We start from the raw sequence: 17,428 nt of genomic DNA, 5'->3' as shown, positions 1-17,428 counted from the left end.
TAAATGTGGGCTATTTCTCCCACGGAATATTGTGTCGATTTGACAAGAGGAATGTGACAGCTAATTGGACAGTCAAGTGTAGTCATTCACTAATGTTCTCATGATCACTTTTTCTCACAATGAAGTATTTCAGAAGTTATTATTATCTAATGTCCATATAACCATGTAATCTTTAATTAAATACCTGGTAATTTATCACCATAAAATAAAGTGCTATCAAGGTCATTTTTATCATGATCTTATCTCAACAAAGCAATTACAGATTTATACAGATGTAGGATCTTAATTTGATCCAGTTTGCTACAGCAGGAAAATAATCCAGCAGCAACAGGAAATTAGAATTATTATGTGGATTATAATTAATGGACATTTTTGCATGGGTTGATACATTTTTTTGTAATGAAAATCAAGTCAAATTTCAAAGTGGAAATTACAAACTTCAGAAGCCTTAAAAACCTCAAATACACTACAAGTTTAACATTTCCTGATTTGCAGGAAAGTTCTCATGCAACAGGGTGATCAAATTAAGAATCCTACATCTGTACAGTTACTATTGCTCTCCTGTTGCCAACTAGTATGTAAACACACATCCTTTGAAACAAATTCAACCTAATAGCACAAAAGTCTCATAGCAGTTCAACATATTGTCAATGTGTTCAACATAATACTTCATCATCATCAGAGCAAATCAATAGGACTCAATCCTACCAGCTGTATTCACTTTAATTTGGGAGTTTTTGCAGCTGCTAATTGAAGATACGAGTCTTGAGTGCAGAAGATATCATACAGTTAGTGTCTGACAGAAAAGGTCTAGGAATTGGACCACTGGCATAGCACCCACCCACGCAGAACCCGGAGGTTGGGCCCCCCAGATAGCATATGAACACCATGATATTTGAATTTTTTATTACAGGAAATGTGCATTAAAACTGCAACATTTTCTCGCAGCCTCATGGCAAAATGTGTAGAATAGCAGAAAATTAGCTCAGGGATTCTCGAAAGTCGGGCCAATCCTTCTCCTGCAGGGAAAACATTTTTTTTCATAGTTGAAAAAAAAGATTTTTATTTGAATTTAAGGGAATTATTTGTTTTGGGAATTTTCAAAATACGTTCAATATTATTAATTTCCTGGAAATGCCCTTAGCATAGGATCCCAATTTCAATCTCTCCGAAAAAAAAGTGTTTACAATTTAAAAAACGTGCAATAATGGATATTAACTAAACAATTATCTTATGTAGCCCTCTGTGACTTTAAAGAATATGTCTCTCAAAACTGTGATTCCTGAAAGATGTGTCCGGAGATTTGTCTAAAATCTTAAATTAATCATGAATGAGCAGGGTCAGCTATACCATAAGGACCCCTAATTCATGTCCTCATTGTAGTACCACTCATGATCTGTAACGTTTTCTACTTTTGATAGATTTAAACAAACAATATAGGAATCACCATGGTCACAAACCATAAACTGTGAACTCCATCTGCCTTATAGATTAGGATAGAATATGAATTTTGGTTCAAATATGTTACATTTAATTAGGTTTTAGAGCCATAAAGCAACAGAGATTTTGTTTTTGCTACTGTGTGTACCACTAAAAAATAATATTTAAAAAACTCCATCAGATTTTTGTCTAATGTCAACTCTGTCAGAGTGCTGAAAGATCTGATAGAATGATTGTTTGTATTGGGGATTTTCAAATGAATAATTTTCCATCTTTTATAAACGTTTGTAGGCCTTTTGAACTTTTATTTTTAGAGGCCGAAACGTGTCTGTTTTGAGTAGACTATCTGTTGTCAACTCTGTCAGTGGCTTGTCAACTCCGTCACTGATGGCTAACCCCCTTAAGATAGATTTTTTGCCAATATTGAGAAAAAATATTTGATTCACTGTTCTGCAACATATGCTTAAACAATTTAAATATTTGCTGTGCTAGACCTAAGGGATAATGTTTGCTTTATAAATGTTGTTTTATGTTCTAAATCTAGAAAAACATGCAAAAATGCAAGAAATTAATAAAAAAGTGCCCTGGAGCATTTAATAGTGCTATAAAACTAAAATACGTTTGGAGATTTGTATTAGGCTACATATTTGAATAATCTAATGTTAGAATAAAACAATCAAGGCCTTTAAACACTTTGAACAATAGCCTAATTGTAAAAATGAATTGCCTTTTATGGTGTTTGAAGGAGTAATTATAGGAGGTTGTTCCTTTACATGGTGTGATAGCTGATACTATCAAAATATATATTTAAAATGTTAATATTAACACAAATATTTGTGGGGGAAAAGTTGGGATTGTCCAATATTTCAAGAATCCCTGAGCTCTAAAACAGCAACATTTTAACCTAGCCTCACTGCAAAATTTGTAAAATAGCATTAGATTAGCTCTAAAACCGCACATTTTTCTCTCTGCCCCCTTGCTAGGACCATGCGGGGCCCCGCGAAACTGCATTGGACAACTACAGTATTCTCTCTTTATAATATGATTTCTAAAACACCTCAATATGTCTGTCTGTAAAACAGTGTTGAGGAAGGCAGGTATTCCAACCCAACCCTAGTCCTGAAGGCTGTTCTCGGGGATTAGTGTTTGATTCAGACTATCTTGGAGAGTTACAGTTAGCTCAATATTCAAATGATTTATTTAATTAAAGATGTGTTATTTAATCAATCAAGAATACTTTATAAATCCAGAACAAGACACATTGGTCTAAAGCTTATACCAACACATTTTGAAGGTGAAGCCTCTGGAGCCAATTATACATTAGTCATGGTCAGGGCCAACGTTATGGGTAGGCCTTAAGTGTAAATCATAGTCCATGGACGCTGTTGACATAGCTATGCGGCTCTGAGACCACCATCTGCGGGGGACACACAGCCCAAATTCCCAACCAACGCAGCTCCGGTACTCATCCTCTAGTCATTTTAATGTGTTGTCAGTTGGAGAAATTGCTTGAGCTGCGCTGAGAATTCGAAAAGTATGAAAGCCAACAGTCCAATATTCTAGAACACTGATGTGCATACACTTACATGCACACCACTGGCACGCGCTGTTGAGTTTTGGCCCATTCAAATTTTGGGGGGGACTATGTCACGATCGTCTAAGGAGGAGGACCAATGCGCAGCGTTGAAGGTGAACATATTTATTTAGAGAATGATCACACGATCAAAACAACAGACGATAACGTGATGTCTACGGTTGAACACAAACCAAATAAGAACAAGAAACCACAATGAATGAGTGCCAAACGGCTACCTAAGTATGACTCCCAATCAGAGACAACGAGCTACAGCTGTCTCTGATTGGGAGCCACCCTGGCCAACATAGAAAAGCAAAACTAGACCCACAACCTACAACACAAAACATAGAAACTAACACCCTGGCTCAACATACGAGAGTCCCCCGAGCCAGGGCGTGACAGTACCCCCCCCTAAAGGCGCGGACTCCGACCGCGCCAACCAAACACAACAGGGGAGGGACCGGGTGGGCACTCCGCCTAGGCGGTGGATCCGGCTCCGGGCATGATCCCCACTCGCTCTCTAACCACCCAAAGTACCCCTGGTCCGGTCTGGCCCTGCTGACCGGAGCTGGACTGCACACTGGTGGAGCGGATTGCTCTAGCTCCGGCGTGAAGCAGCTGACCCGTGCCGAACCAGGCACCAGTGGAACAGGCACGGGCTGTGCCGGACTGACGACGCACACCACTGGCTTGGTGTGGGGAGCAGGGACGGCCCGAGCCGGGCTGACGAAACGCACCCCTGACTTGGTGCGGGGAGCAGGAGCGGGCCAAACCGGGCTGACGAAACGCACCACTGACTTGGTGCGGGGAGCAGGAACGGGCCGAGCCGGGCTGACGAAGCGCACCACTGACTTGGTGCGGGGAGCAGGAACGGGCCGAGCCGGGCTGACGAAGCGCACCACTGACTTGGTGCGGGGAGCAGGAACGGGCCGAGCCGGGCTGACGAAGCGCACCACTGACTTGGTGCGGGGAGCAGGAACGGGCCGAGCCGGGCTGACGAAGCGCACCACTGACTTGGTGCGGGGAGCAGGAACGGGCCGAGCCGGGCTGACGAAGCGCACCACTGACTTGGTGCGGGGAGCAGGAACGGGCCGAGCCGGGCTGACGAAGCGCACCACTGACTTGGTGCGGGGAGCAGGAACAGACCGGACCGTACTGGGGACACACACCACTGGCCCTACACCGGGATCTGGAACGGGCCGGACCGGACTGGTAACACACCCCAGTACCTCTCGTTGTGCCTCTCCACCTTCCATCCCCTCTTCGACCAGTGGCCCCCGTAACCTGGCGGCCTCCTGCTGCCCCGACGTCGTGAGCCCCCCCCCTAAAAAATTTCTGGGGGTCTCTCCTCCCCGTGGGCCAGGCCTCTATAGTTCTCGCCCAACTCTCGCTCTTCTGTCTCCAACTCCCGCTATTCAGCTCCTCAATGGGCTTGACCCAGTCGAAGCTCTTCCTCCATTGTTCCCAAGTCCACTCTCTCTGCTCTTCACTCGGCTTGACCCAGTCGAGGCTGCCACGGAGATCTGCTAGGGATTTCCCTGGCGATGGCTCCTCGACTCGCTGCTTGGTCCAGTTGTGGTGGTTTCTTCTGTCACGATCGTCTAAGGAGGAGGACCAATGCGCAGCGTTGAAGGTGAACATATTTATTTAGAGAATGATCACACGATCAAAACAACAGACGATAACGTGATGTCTACGGTTGAACACAAACCAAATAAGAACAAGAAACCACAATGAATGAGTGCCAAACGGCTACCTAAGTATGACTCCCAATCAGAGACAACGAGCTACAGCCGTCTCTGATTGGGAGCCACCCTGGCCAACATAGAAAAGCAAAACTAGACCCACAACCTACAACACAAAACATAGAAACTAACACCCTGGCTCAACATACGAGAGTCCCCCGAGCCAGGGCGTGACAGACTATTTAGCTAACCATCCTATACATCTCATAAGAAATTAGGTGGTGTTTTTGGTGTAACAACAGTGAAGTTATACTATGCTATTATATTTGATTATGTTATGTAGAATACTAATGAAACATTATGTGATCTTCCAAGACATTGATTCAGCTTTGATGTAACTTTAGGCCTACTAAACAATCACCATTGTGAGAAATGGGTGGCTCTGGCAGCAATACACCGCTGCTGTCCACTGCACCGAACGAGCAATTGAAGCGCACCTATAGCCTACTCTTTTGCCTTGTGCAAAATTTGGTGACGCAGAAATGACATTTCTGGTTGATCTCAGGGAATGTAAAACAGTTAGGGGATTGAATGAAGTAGCAGCAAAAACTGTATGTTGAATGAGCAACTAATGAGCATGGAGAGCCTCAAATTTGATGAAATTACCTTATAGGCTATCCTTCAGTCTAATACGACCATTTAATTTTGTAGCTTTTCATCAGAAGCACGCTTTTTGTAAGTAGTTAGGCCTACTGTCCTTTTCAAGTTAACTGGAATTTAGCCTGAAATGTGGTTATATTTAATGTCATATTTTTACTACATTCTGGGAACATTCTAAAAAATGGTGTGACTTAAGCGATGTTCTCAGTACATTCAGAGAATATATGGTTCTCTTTTATGTCAGTTCTTGCCAAATATCTGGGATTGTTCAATTAAAAAAGTATTGTACACATTAAAGGTAGACTCAGCTAAATGACATTGCCATGAGCAGCACCGCAGATATTGAGATGAGCGAGATGCAAGACTTTGCTCTCACACGGTCACACACAGTATCTGCGCATGTGCATGGGTTCGCTTCAGGCTGTTCACAGCGTGGTAGCCACGGGCACAAAACAGTGGAGAAGTTGAGCCTCACACGTCAACGCTTAGTTGTTGCGGAAATTGACCCACTATGTTGTTTACTTTCTGCATCTACGTCATATCACTGAGTCTACCTTTAACATCAATAAGCTCTAAATTCCGTTCTCAGAACATGAAGAAAGCTTTCCATAAAAACCACAATAAATCTTTAGTAACGTTCAGAGAACGTTCTAAGAATGTTCAGTGTTATTTCCTGATATTTGCTGGTTGAAAATACAATCTACACATGACCTTCAAATCAGCAGGTTTGCATGGGTGGGAGTTTCGGCTTTCCTTGGTGATATCACCATGTGGTAAATGTTTTAATAGACCAATAACTAAGAGAGTTCCAAACCTCTCTGCCAATACCAGCTAGTTTTCAGTTGTCCCTTCCCCACTTAGACCACTCCCAGACAGTCCTAGCAAAATTCTTGCTTGAGAAATAGCTTTTTGCTAATAAGCTGTTTTTCGCCCATTTTAATGGAAATCTATTACGGTAAGGTACTTACTTGTTACCCATAAACTATTTGATATTGATATAAAAATGTTTGTATTTGGCCGTTAAGGCTGGCATGGTTCTGCCTTCTCTTCTTTATTGTCCATTTTCTGAAGATTTAGCTTATCTAAAATATAGTTATTTAAATTCCTGTACAGAAGAGTTTTGACCAGAGCTGATCTTGCCTTTTCTTAGCAGCTGTACCTAATTTAGGGGGACACATTCGTGCTGTATTTGGTGAATGGACGATCCAAGCTTTGTTGCTGGGTTTGCTATCTTCTCTGTGTTGGGCTTCATGTCATATGAACAGGGGCTGCCCATATCTGAAGTTGCAGCATCTGGTAACAGTACCACTAACTTCATAGCCTATCCTCATGCTGTGGCCATGATGCCTTTACCTTAGCTGGGGTCCATATGTTTCTTCGTCATGTTCATCTTGCTTGGTCTTGACACGCAGGTGAGACAACAAAGGTTCAAACACATCAAAAGTTAGATGAATCATTCTTGATATATTATCCATTTGGGCTACATTAGTAGGAGAACTTTGTACTATTTTTTGTCTGATTTCGTTGTTAATTACAGACATACAATTATTTCTTATGATGGTTTTTCTAATCAGTGCTTAGAGTCAAGTGACTGAGCTTAATGTTGTTCATGCGACTTCACGAGTAGGAGTAGAGCATGACTTGGCCCCTCTCTCTGCCCCTGGTCACAGTTTGTCTGTCTGAAGTGTTCTTGACTGTGTTTCGAAGGGGGTACCATCAAGAGCTACTGCTGAGGTGAGTGACACATTACATTCTAGTCTTCAGTCTTTTCCCAGCTGACAATAATCGTTCCCACAACTTTAGATAACGTTCCCTTAAGAGTCTCATTAGGTCAGTACCTAATGTTTTCATAGAACTTCCCCAGTGACATACACTACCAGTCAAAAGTTTGGACACACCTACTCATTCAACGGTTTTTATTTATTTGTACTAATTTTTACATTGTAGAATGATAACACATATGGAATCATGTAGTAACCAAAAAAGTGTTAAACAAATCAAAATATATTTGAGATTCTTCAAATCGCCACCCTTTGCCTTGATGACAGCTTTGCACACTCTTGGCATTCTCTCAACCAGCTTCATGAGGTACTCACCTGGAATGCATTTCAATTAATAGCTGTGCCTTCTTAAAAGTTAATTTGTGGAATTTCTTTCCTTAATGCGTTTGAGGCAATCCGTTGTGTTGTGACAGCGTAGGGGGGGTTATACAGAAGATAGCCCTATTTGGTAAAAGACGAAGTCCATATTATGGCAAGAACAGCTCAAATAAGCAAAGAGAAACAACAGTCCATCATTACTTTAAGACATGAAGGTCAGTCAATACGGAACATTTCAAGACCCAGAGTTAGCTCTGCTGCAGAGGATAAGTTAATTAGAGTTATCAGCCTCAGAAATTGCAGCCAAAATAAATGCTTCACAGAGTTCAAGTAACAGACACATCTCAACATCAACTGTTCAGAGGGGACTGTGTGAATCAGGCCTTCATGGTCGAATTGCTGCAAAGAAACAACTACGAAAGGACACCAATAAGAAGAAGAGACCTGCTTGGGCCACGAAACATGAGCAATGGACATTAGACCGGTGGAAATGTGTCCTTTGGTCTGGAGTCCAAATTTGAGGTTTTTGGTTACAACCGCCATGTCTTTGTGAGACGCGGTGTGGGTGAACGGATGATCTTCGCATGTGTAGTTCCCACCGTAAAACATGGAGGAGGAAGTGTTATGGTGTGGAGGTGCTTTGCTGGTGACACTGTTATTTATTTAGAATTCAAGGCACACTTAACCAGCATGGCTGCCACAGCATTCTTCATTTGTTTTTCCAGGCTGTGTAAGGGCTATTTGACCAAGAAGGAGAGTGATGGAGTGCTGCATCAGATGACCTGGCCTCCACAATCCCCCGACCTCAACCGAATTGAGATGGTTTGGGATGAGTCGTACCGCAGAGTGAAGGAAAAGCAGCCAACAAGTGCTCAGCATATGTGGGAACTCCTTCAAGACAGTTGGAAAAGCATTCCAGGTGAAGCTGGATGAGAGAATGCCAAGAGTGTGCAAAGCTGTCATAAAGGCAAAGGGTGGCTATTTCAAGAATCTCAAATCTCAAATATATTTTGATTTGTTTAACACTTTTTTGTTTACTACATGATTCCAAGAAACGTACTCCAAAAAAACAATTGTTTCATCAAGGGGTAATTCTACAGATTCCCATCTTTCAATGAGAAACTGATATGCACATTTTCCCCCAGTGATGTTTCCAGCAAACTAACTTTTTCCGGATAAAAGGTTGTACGTGATGCCGTAGTGCACATAAAATAACTTTTGCTGGTAAATTCCCATGTACCAAAAAATAAAAAGTGAAATGGGTTTCCATCGCATTTTCAACTCTACTGTTACGTTTTATAGAAAATGTGCCCACTCTGGTCTTGGCACATGCGCTCTAGCCAACAGTTCGCACATACAGTGGGGGTATGCTTTCTATACTGAACACAAATATAAACGACACATGCAAAAATTTCAAAGATTTTACTGAGTTACAGGTGGATGGATTTCTGGGATCTTTTATTTCAGCTCATGAAACATGGGACCAACACTTTACATGTTGTGTTTATATTTTGGTTCAGTATACATTATGAGATTATTATGGATAAGAGCAATATTATTTGCAATCTGAGTGTGCACATCAAGTTCAACTGACGCTTTAGTCTGATGTTTGAACTGTTTGGTTCATGAAGTAATATAAATAAATTCCTATCTTATGAAATCTTATCTTGTGAAATAATACATATTTAGACAATAGGGCTTTGTTTCAATGTGCTATTTAAAAAATGTATATATTCTTGTACAATCGTGGTCAAAAGTTTTGAGAATGACACAAATACTAATTTTCACAAAGTCTGCTGCCTCAGTTTTGTTTATGGCAATTTGCATATACTCCACTATGTGATGAAGAGTGATCAGATGAATTGCAATTAATTCCAAAGTCCCTCTTTGCCATGAAAATGAACTTAATCCCCAAAAAACATTTCCACTGCATTTCAGCCCTGCCACAAAAGGACCAGCTAACATCATGTCAGTGATTCTCTCGTTAACACAGGTGAGAGTGTTGTCGAGGACAAGGCTGGAGATCACGCTGTCATGCTGATTGAGTTAGAATAACAGACTGGAAGCTTTAAAAGGAGGGTGGTGCTTGAAATCATTGTTCTTCCTCTGTTAACCATGGTTACCTGCAAGGAAACACGTGTCGTCATCATTGCTTTGCACAAAAAGGGCTTCACAGGCAAGGATATTGCTGCTAGTAAGATTGCACCTAAATCAACCATTTATCGGATCATCAAGAACTTCAAAGAGAGAGGTTCAATTGTTGTGAAGAAGGCGTCAGGGCGCCCAAGAAAGTCCAGCAAGCGCCAGGACCGTCTCCTAAAGTTGATTCAGCTGCGGGATCGGGGCACCACCAGTGCAGAGCTTGCTCAGGAATGGCAGCAGGCAGGTGTGAGTGCATCTGCACACACAATGAGGCGAAGACTTTTGGAGGATGGCCTGATGTCAAGAAGGGCAGCAAAGAAGTCACTTCTCTCCAGGAAAATCATCAGGGACAGACTGATATTCTGCAAAAGGTACAGGGATTGGACTGCTGAGGACTGGGGTAAAGTCATTTTCTCTGATGAATCCCCTTTCCGATTCTTTGGGGCATCCGGAAAACACATTGTCCGGAGAAGACAAGGTGAGCGCTACCATCAGTCCTGTGTCATGCCAACAGTAAAGCATCCTGAGACCATTCATATGTGGGGTTGCTTCTCAGCCAAGGGAGTGGGTTCACTCACAATTTTGCCTAAGAACACAGCCATGAATAAAGAATGGTACCAACACATCCTCCGAGAGCAACTTCTCCCAACAATCCAAGAACAGTTTGGTGACGACCAATGCCTTTTCCAGCATGATGGAGCACCTTGCCATAAGGCAAAACTGATAACTAAGTGGCTCGGGGAACAAAACATTACAATTTTGGGTCCATGGCCAGGAAACTCCCCAGACCCTAATCCCATTGAGAACTTGTGGTCGATCCTCAAGAGGCGGGAGGACAAACAAAAACCCACAAATTCTGACAAACTCCAAGCATTGATTATGCAAGAATGGGCTGCCATCAGTCAGGATGTGGCCCAGAAGTTAATTGACAGGATGCCAGGGCGGATTGCAGAGGTCTTGAAAAAGAAGGGTCAACACTGCAAATATTGACTCTTTGCATAAACTTAATGTAATTGTCAATAAAAGCCTTTGACACTTATGGAATGCTTGTAATTATACTTCAGTATACCATAGTAACATCTGACAAAAATATCTCATAACACAGCAGCGAACTTTGTGAAGACCAATACTTGTGTCATTCTCAAAACGTTTGACCACGACTGTACATTCCCTGATGTACAGTGCATTCGGAAAGTGTTCAGACCCCTTCCCCTTTTCAACGTTTTGTTACGTTACAGCCTTATTCTAAAATGGATTAATTAAAATAATTTCCTCGTCAATCTACATAAAATACCCCATAATGACAAAGCGAAAACTGTTTTTTTGAATTTTTGCAAATGTATTCAAACTAAAAAACATTTTCATAAGTATTCAGACCCTTTGCTATGAGACTCGAAATTGAGCTCAGGTGCATCCTGTTTCCATTGATCATCCTTGAGATGTTTCTACAACTTGGTTGGAGTCCACCTGTGGTAAATTCAATTGATTGGACATGATTTGGAAAGGGACACACCTGTCTATATAAGGTCCCACAGTTGTCAGTGCATGTCAGAGGAAAAACCAAGCCCTTCTCCCTCAATCAGGCCTTTATGGTAGAGTGGCCAGACGGAAGCCACTCCTCAGTAAAAGGCACATGAAAGCCCGCTTGGAGTTTGACAAAAGGCACCTAAAGGACTCTGACCATGAGAAACAAGATTATCTTGTCTGATGAAACCAAGATGAAACTCTTTTCAATTTAAATTATGATACAAAATTCTTGCTACCAATAGAATGTTATTTATATGGGGGATACAATCTTCCCAGCTCTGCAGATTTTGCTGCGAAAAGACAGAATCATTAGATAATTTGTATTGGTACTGTCCATTTGTAGCTTGTTTTTGGTCACAGGTCCAGGAATGGTTGAAGAATTACAATTTTTACCTGGAGCTAACCCTGCAGATGGCACTACTGGGTGATCTGAAAAGTCATTGTCAATCGATCAATAATATAATAATACTTTTAGCAAAAAAAAATATTTTCAATTTACAATCTGTAGAAACAATGAGAATAGAAAGGTTCAGAACTTTTGTGAAACATCACAATACAGTTGAAAAATATATGGCAAATAGAAATCCAATATGGATGTTGTTAAGAGATAGAAGGGAGGGGTTGAATGGAGCTGAAGGGTTGGACTAATAGCAACTAATAAGAACACGATAACTATTTTAAAACATACTGTCTCCATAATACGTACAGTTGAAGTCGGAGGTTTACATACACTTAGGTTGGAGTCATTAAGACTCGTCTTTCAACCACTCCACAAAGTTCTTGTTAACAAACTATAGTTTTGGCAAGTCGGTTAGGACATCTACTTTGCATGACACAAGTAATTTTTCCAACAATTGTTTACAGACAGATTATTTCACTTATAATTCACTGTATCACAATTCCATTGGGTCAGAAGTTTACAGCTTGGAAAATTCCAGAAAATGATGTGATGGCTTTAGAAGCTTCTGATAGGCTAATTGACATCACTTGAGTCAATTGGAGGTGTGCCTGTGGATGTATTTCAAGGCCTACCATCAAACTCAGTGCCTCTTTGCTTGACATCATGGGAAAATCAAAAGAAATCAGTCAAGACCTCAGAAAAAATATTGTAGACCTCCACAAGTCTGGTTCATCCTTGGGAGCAATTTCCAAACGCCTGAAGGTACCACGTTCATCTGTACAAACAATAGTACGCAAGTATAAACACCATGGGACCACGCAGCCGTCATACCGCTCAGGAAGCAGACGCGTTCTGTCTCCTGGAGATTAACATACTTTGGTGCAAAAAGTGCAAATCAATCCCAGAACAACAGCAAAGGACCTTGTGAAGATGCTGGAGGAAACAGGTACAAAAGTTTCTAACATAACCTGATAGGCCGCTCAGCAAGGAAGAAGCCACTGCTCCAAAACCGCCATTAAAAAAGCCAGACTACGTTTTGCAGGGCACATGGGGACAAAGCTCGTACTTTTTGGAGAAATGTCCTCTGGTCTAATGAAACAAAAATAGAACTGTTTGGCCATAATGACCATTGTTATGTTTGGAGGAAAAAGGGGGCTGCTTGCAAGCCGACGAACACCATCCCAACCGTGAAGCACGGGGGTGGCGGCATCATGCTGTGGGGGTGTTTTGCTGCAGGAGGGACTGGTGCACTTCACAAAATAGATGGCATCATGAGGAAGGAAAATGATGTGGATATATTGAAGCAATCAGTCAGGAAGTTAAAGCTTGGTCGTAAATGGGTCTTCCAAATGGACAATGACCCCAAGCATACTTCCAAAGTTGTGGCAAAATGGCTTAAGGACAACAAAGTCAAGGTATCGGAGTGGCCATCTCAAAGCCCTGACCTCAATCCTATAGAAAATGTGTGGGCAGAACTGAAAAAGCGTGTGCGAGCAAGGAGGCCTACAAACCTGACTCAGTTACACCAGCTCTGTCAGGAGGAATGGGCCAAAATTCCCCCAACTTATTGTGGGAAGCTTGTGGAAGGCTAACCGAAACGTTTGACCCAAGTTAAACAATTTAAAGGCAATGCTACCAAATACTAATTGGGTGTATGTAAACTTCTGACCCACTGGGAATGTGATGAAATAAATAAAAGCTGAAATAAATCATTCTCTCTACTATTATTCTGACATTTCACTTTCTTAAAATGAAGTGGTGATCCTAACTGACCTAAGACTGGGAATTTTTACTAGGATTAAATGTCAGGAATTGTGAAAATCTGAGTTTAAATATATTTGGCTAAGGTGTATGTAAACCTCCGACTTCAACTGTGTATAGGTTATAGGTTATGAACTTTTGTGAAAGAGCACAGTTTGAGAGATGTGGCATATAGAAGTAAACCAAATGGACGTCATGAAAATGATCAGAGAGGTTGAGGGTAGAGGAAGTACAGGACTAAAAGCAAACAAAATAGAACTATTGTAAAATATATAACTAAAGAAAAACGCATGTCAAAAATGTTATAAATTGATTTGCATTTTAATGAGGGAAATAAGTATTTGACCCCTCTGCAAAACATGACTTAGTACTTGGTGGCAAAACCCTTGTTGGCAATCACAGAGATCAGACGTTTCTTGTAGTTGGCCACATCTCAGGAGGGATTTTGTCCCACTCCTCTTTGCAGATCTTCTCCAAGTCATTAAGGTTTCGAGGCTGACGTTTGGCAACTTCGAACCTTCAGCTCCCTCCACAGATTTGCTATGGGATTAAGGTCTGGAGACTGGCTAGGCCACTCCAGGACCTTAATGTGCTTCTTCTTGAGCCACTCCTTTGTTGCCTTGGCCGTGTGTTTTGGGTCATTGTCATGCTGGAATACCCATCCACGACCCATTTTCAATGCCCCGGTACATGGCCCCGTCCATCGTCCCTTTGATGCGGTGAAGTTGTCCTGTCCCCTTAGCAGAAAAACTCCCCCAAAGCATAATGTTTCCACCTCCATGTTTGACGGTGGGGATGGTGTTATTGGGGTCATTGGCAGCATTCCTCCTCCTCCAAACACGGCGAGTTGAGTTGATGCCAAAGAGCTCGATTTTGGTCTCATCTGACCACAACACTTTCACCCAGTTCTCCTCCTGAATCATTCAGATGTTCATTGGCAAACTTCAGACGGGCCTGTATATGTGCTTTCTTGAGCAGGGGGAACTTGCGGGCGCTGCAGGATTTCAGTCCTTCACGGTGTAGTGTGTTACCAATTGTTTTCTTGGTGACTATGGTCCCAGCTGCCTTGAGATCATTGACAAGATCCTCCCGTGTAGTTCTGGGCTGATTCCTCACCGTTCTCATGATCATTGCAACTCCACGAGGGAGAGTGACAGTTATTTTGTGTTTCTTACATTTCCGAATAATCGCACCAACTGTTGTCACCTTCTCACCAAGCTGCTTGGCGATGGTCTTGTAGCCCATTCCAGCCTTGTGTAGGTCTACAATCTTGTCCCTGACATCCTTGGAGAGCTCTTTGGTCTTGGCCATGGTGGAGAGTTTGGAATCTGATTGATTGATTGCTTCTGTGGACAGGTGTCTTTTATACAGGTAACAAGATGAGATTAGGAGCACACCCTTTAAGAGTGTGCTCGTAATCTCAGCTTGTTACCTGTATAAAAGACACCTGGGAGCCAGAAATCTTTCTGATTGAGAGGGGTTCAAATACTTATTTCCCTCATTAAAATGCAAATCAATTTATAACATTTTTGACATTCGTTTTTCTGGATTTTTTTGTTGTTATTCTGTCTCTCAGTGTTCAAATAAACCTACCATTAAAATTATAGACTGATCATGTATTTGTCAGTAGGCAAACGTACAAAATCAGCAGGGGATCAAATACTTTTTTCCCTCACTGTATATATATGGGTGGTCCCGGGGATCGAACCCACTACCCTGGCGTTACAAGCGCCATGCTCTACCAATTGAGCTACAGAGGACCACAGGCTCGAAACCTTAATGACTTGGAGAAGATCTGCAAAGAGGAGTGGGACGAAATCCCTCCTGAGATGTGTGCAAACCTGGTGGCCAACTACAATAAACGTCTGACCTCTGTGATTGCCAACAAGGGTTTTTCCACCAAGTACTAAGTCATGTTTTGCAGAGGGGTCAAACACTTATTTCCCTCATTAAAATGCAAATCAATTTATAACATTTTTGACATGCGTTTTTTTCTGGATTTCTTTGTTGTTATTCTGTCTCTCACTGTTCAAATAAACCTACCATTAAAATTATAGACTGATCATGTCTTTGTCAGTGGGCAAACGTACAAAATCAGCAGGGGATCAAATACTTTTCTCCCTCACTGTATATATGTATATATGTATGTATATATATATATGTATATATATATATATATATATATATATATATATATATATATATATATATATATATATATATATATATATACAGTGGGGGAAAAAAGTATTTAGTCAGCCACCAATTGTGCAAGTTCTCCCACTTAAAAAGATGAGAGAGGCCTGTAATTTTCATCATAGGTACACGTCAACGATGACAGACAAAATGAGAAAAAAAAATCCAGAAAATCACATTGTAGGATTTTTAATGAATTTATTTGCAAATTATGGTGGAAAATAAGTATTTGGTCAATAACAAAAGTTTCTCAATACTTTGTTATATACCCTTTGTTGGCAATGACACAGGTCAAACGTTTTCTGTAAGTCTTCACAAGGTTTTCACACACTGTTACTGGTATTTTGGCCCATTCCTCCATGCAGATCTCCTCTAGAGCAGTGATGTTTTGGGGCTGTCGCTGGGCAACACGGACTTTCAACTCCCTCCAAAGATTTTCTATGGGGTTGAGATCTGGAGACTGGCTAGGCCACTCCAGGACCTTTAAATACTTCTTACGAAGCCACTCCTTCGTTGCCCGGGCGGTGTGTTTGGGATCATTGTCATGCTGAAAGACCCAGCCACGTTTCATCTTCAATGCCCTTGCTGATGGAAGGAGGTTTTCACTCAAAATCTCACGATACATGGCCCCATTCATTCTTTCCTTTACACAGATCAGTCGTCCTGGTCCCTTTGCAGAAAAACAGCCCCAAAGCATGATGTTTCCACCCCCATGCTTCACAGTAGGTATGGTGTTCTTTGGATGCAACTCAGCATTCTTTGTCCTCCAAACACGACGAGTTGAGTTTTTACCAAAAAGTTATATTTTGGTTTCATCTGACCATATGACATTCTCCCAATCCTCTTCTGGATCATCCAAATGCACTCTAGCAAACTTCAGACGGGCCTGGACATGTACTGGCTTAAGCAGGGGGACACGTCTGGCACTGCAGGATTTGAGTCCCTGGCGGCGTAGTGTGTTACTGATGGTAGGCTTTGTTACTTTGGTCCCAGCTCTCTGCAGGTCATTCACTAGGTCCCCCGTGTGGTTCTGGGATTTTTGCTCACCGTTCTTGTGATCATTTTGACCCCACGGGGTGAGATCTTGCGTGTAGCCCCAGATCGAGGGAGATTATCAGTGGTCTTGTATGTCTTCCATTTCCTAATAATTGCTCCCACAGTTGATTTCTTCAAACCAAGCTGCTTACCTATTGCAGCCTGGTGCAGGTCTACAATTTTGTTTCTGGTGTCCTTTGACAGCTCTTTGGTCTTGGCCATAGTGGAGTTTGGAGTGTGACTGTTTGAGGTTGTGGACAGGTGTCTTTTATACTGATAACAAGTTCAAACAGGTGCCATTAATACAGGTAACGAGTGGAGGACAGAGGAGCCTCTTAAATAAGAAGTTACAGGTCTGTGAGAGCCAGAAATCTTGCTTGTTTGTAGGTGACCAAATACTTATTTTCCACCATAATTTGCAAATAAATTCATTAAAAATCCTACAATGTGATTTTCTGGAATTGTTTTCCTCAATTTGTCTGTCATAGTTGACGTGTACCTATGATGAAAATTACAGGCCTCTCTCATCTTTTTAAGTGGGAGAACTTGCACAATTGGTGGCTGACTAAATACTTTATTTCCCCACTGTATATGTGTGTGTGTGTGTATATATATATGTGTGTGTGTGTGCAGTACCAGTCAAAAGTTTGGACACACCTACTCATTCAAGGTTTTTTTTTTTTTTAAACAATTTTCTACATTGTAGAATAATAGTGAAGACATCAAAACTATGAAATAACACATGTGGAATCATGTAGTAAGCAAAAAAGTATTAAACAAATCAAAATATATTTTATATTTGAGATTCTTCAAATAGCCACCCTTTTCCTTGATGACAGCTTTGCACACTCTTGGCATTCTCTCAACCAGCTTCACCTGGAATTAGTTCAAACCTTCTTCTCCATTC

General features: G+C 41.6%; 1 protein-coding gene across 2 annotated transcripts in view; it reads left to right on the top strand.

Moving 5' to 3' along the window:
- LOC311138643 (sodium- and chloride-dependent GABA transporter 2-like) overlaps positions 1–17,428 on the top strand; it is a 107,007-nt gene that overhangs the window by 5,429 nt on the left and 84,150 nt on the right. Inside the window, exon 2 of one of the 2 annotated variants that reach the window (XM_084173420.1) lies at positions 7,032–7,095. The exons of the other annotated variant lie outside the window; for it this stretch is intronic. The gene's annotated coding sequence lies outside the window, so the exon portion shown is untranslated. The remainder of the gene's footprint in view (positions 1–7,031; positions 7,096–17,428) is intronic. 2 annotated transcript variants of the gene reach the window in all.

The sequence above is a fragment of the Coregonus lavaretus genome (assembly GCF_964263955.1).
Source record: "Coregonus lavaretus genome assembly, chromosome: 12".
Classification (NCBI taxonomy): domain Eukaryota; kingdom Metazoa; phylum Chordata; class Actinopteri; order Salmoniformes; family Salmonidae; genus Coregonus; species Coregonus lavaretus.
This window is presented reverse-complemented; position numbering and strand designations above follow the sequence as displayed.